Source organism: Triturus cristatus, chromosome 9 (genome assembly GCF_964204655.1).
Source record: "Triturus cristatus chromosome 9, aTriCri1.1, whole genome shotgun sequence".
Classification (NCBI taxonomy): domain Eukaryota; kingdom Metazoa; phylum Chordata; class Amphibia; order Caudata; family Salamandridae; genus Triturus; species Triturus cristatus.
The window spans coordinates 873,139,745-873,143,035 of record NC_140592.1 but is presented as its reverse complement, the minus strand read 5'-3'; the positions used below and the strand labels follow the sequence as shown (position 1 = coordinate 873,143,035).

The window sequence follows — 3,291 nt, the reverse complement described above, 5'->3', positions numbered from 1 at the left end:
GATTCAGTGGTAAATGCCTACTTGGACACACCGAAACAACCTGACCTCAGGGACCTCTTGGGGTTAACACCAGTATCTGGACATCACAAGTGTGGGCATTGCAAGGCTTGTGACGTTTGCCAAGAAGGATCTACATTCACAAACACTGGTAGAACATACAAGCTTTCCCAGTTCACAAACTGTAACAGCATGAATGTTATTTATGCCATTAAATGCCCTTGCGGACTTACATATGTGGGACAAACAACTCAGAAAGTGAAAGTACGAATTCTCCAGCACATGAGCAGACTGAGATGTAAGGTGCAGGGGGCCCCCATGGTAGAACATTTTACCTCACACAATCATTCTCCCAATAACATCAAATGGTGGGTACTTGAAAAGATTATCCCTAGCACCAGGGGTGGGTCAATTGCGAGATCATTGAATTACAAGGAGTGTAGATGGATCCATTTACTTAACTCGGTCCAGAATGGGTTGAATGAGATGGAGGAGATCGCAAAACAAATGGGTCTACTCTAACTATCATTGCCTGACTCTTTCATGATGCTGTGCAATCACCTTGTGTAACTTTCCGTCTGTATACTTACTGTTGTACTGTGTTCCGGTTCCTGAACTTACCCATGTAATGTGCATGCTATGAATCACACTATGTAGCATAATATCATCAAACTACCTTCTCCTTCCTTTAAGTGTAATTTCACTGTGCATTCAACCCATGCTGGCCTATCTATTGTTCATTTATCATAACGATTGTGCCCAGACGATGCACGACTAATGGTGTGACTGCACTGTTTCATTTGGCCACTCAACAATTGAAGTTTCCATACGCTTGTGCTACGCACCATCAGCGTTGCATTCATTGACGTATTTGAATCCAAAACACTCCGTTTTAACATTGTTACGATGGTAACGTATGACACTCCTTGCCACAGGTGGCAACGTAGCATACGTAGTGACGTTTGCGGGCGTTCGCGCCGCGCATGACTCAGGATTCACTCTTTGACACATGGGATCCCCCGGATGACGTATTTGCATTTGGTCTCCATGACAACTCACGTCTTTTGACGTTAGCACAATCTGTTGCTGAGCAACCGACAGCGCTCGGCGTCCACGCGCACGCCACACTGAGCATTTAGGCAGACGCACGTTAGACCTCCTTGCTGATTAAATCATACGAGCCAGGACCCAGAGGCCGGCGGTTCGTTCTTCCGAATAAGGTAATTGGGATCCCCATACGATCGCGTCCATTCATAGAGCTTGTTCTTTCAGATTTAAGGCAATCAAACCTAAACCTGAACCTTGCTTCCTTTCAGATAAATTTCGTCTGAAGAAAACAAGAGTACACTAAGGAGACAGAATTTAGACAGCGCTTCGCAAGCCAACAGGTGAGCGTCATACTTGCGCTAGTTTATCCAGCCTGATGGATAATTGAAATTAGTTTTCCCGTTGAAACCCCGGGTTTTCATTATCTTCCAGATACCTATTCAATCATACGAGCCAGGACCCAGAGGCCAGCGGTTCGTTTTTCCAAACAAGGTAATTGTGAATCCCCATCCAATCTCGTTCATTCACAGACCTTGTCCCTTTGGACCCAAGGTATTCTAGCATAACCTCGAACCTTGCTTCCTTTCAGAAACAAACTTCGTCTGATGAAGCTATTTAACCCACATTAAGGAGACAGAAGGGCTTGAACTTAGACAGCGCTTCGTAAACCAATAGGTGAGCGTCATCTATGCGCTAGTTTATCCAACTACACGGATAATTTGTAATAGGTTTCCCATTGAAACCCTGGTTATTCATTATCTTCTAGATACCGCCACCAGATACATTGATCTTCCCATCCACACGATATACCACTGGAGTGAATCCTGAGACATATGCCGGATACTCACCCACTCCTTAGATTTAGTCCATTCTGAGAATCCATTTCTCTTTTCAAGGTGAGTCATTTACCACCCTTAATCCATGTTTCATATTTCCAGTGTTAACACACACCTAATTAAGTCCCCCATTTTTACTCATAGGCCGTCTCGCTTATTTTCAAGTCCTGATGAAGACCCGCACTGACCTTTCAAGAGTGCAGTACTAGGGTCGAAACGTCGACTATTCCGTGGACCTTTGCATAGAATCTGCGCCAAAGAAAGAACTCTTCCATTGCGCAGCTTGAACTTTTGCATTTCCCTGGCCATTTTCGAATAACTTTGATTTTAAACTACTGTACATATCACACCTTCACACACACTGTCACGGAGCACTTAGTATTCACTTTGTCACTCGTGTCACCACATTATTGCCTGACGGCCTTTCGGGTAATATTAATGTATGTATATATGAATGACGCAATTCATATATAAAGAATTTACTTGGAATTTGAACTATCCTGTGTGTTGTTTTCAGTATAATGATATTTGTTTTATATTGTTTAAACAATGTGTGACTAGGCCTAATGCGAAAAGCAATACTTTCACCCGACAGAACCACTGTTACCTTATAAACTTACTGCCCAGGTTCTGAGGGATACTGGGTTACCCCATTATTTGCTTAGCGCCGCTGGGGGTGGCAGCCTCATGGCAGGGTGAAGCCTGCTGCTCTGGCACACTCGTTGGTCTTCACAGTTCACAAGTGAACCACGCCCAGAGCCCCGGCTTATTTATTCATACTCCTATGCTGGAGTGGCGTACGTTGGACTAGCCCACTGCACTTCCGCTTACAGGGGACAACGACAGGTACATGGCCGATATCTTCACCACTGTCTGAGGTAACATGGTTGCATCCACTGTCCAGAACACTACAAGCACCAGCAGTATATGTACTGATGGAGTGGTTTATGATCTGTATAGTGAGGTCTGTCCAGCACATCACTGCTACACTTGGTATTGTGTGCATTATTATTATTGATGGATGAGTTGCGTCCTTCACACATATTTGCTTGCCATATCTGCCAACATTCAAGTATTGTGTGGCTGAGGGGCCATGCCATTTTTGGAAGGTCCGCTGTCCTGTTCTGCGCTGCCTCGGTGGTAGTAGGGAAGGGGACAGTCTGGGGCGACGTCCTGAGGCTGATGGCAGTGAGTGTTGTGGCCTTCATGGGTGTTTGAGCTGCGTTATCAGTAACTCTATGACATATGTTGCACTTCAGATGTGATTCTGGGCTGCGATCCCTTTCACATTGTAGGTAGTCATCCTGGTTTACACCAGTAAAATGCAGATGTTAGAAACCTACTGCAAACGTGGTTTTTGCCCTGTTCGCACCCCAGATCTGGCTGCTCATTGAAAATATCAGGAACTGGC

At 44.9% G+C, this 3,291-nt stretch overlaps 1 long non-coding RNA gene across 1 annotated transcript; it reads left to right on the top strand.

Moving 5' to 3' along the window:
* Nucleotides 1–1,663: 1,663 nt before the first annotated feature.
* On the top strand, nt 1,664–2,234 carry LOC146798991 (uncharacterized). The gene is made up of 3 exons (XR_014969224.1): nt 1,664–1,719; nt 1,811–1,940; nt 2,025–2,234. It is a non-coding gene; the product is annotated as an uncharacterized LOC146798991 (long non-coding RNA).
* The last annotated feature ends 1,057 nt before the right edge of the window (nt 2,235–3,291 follow it).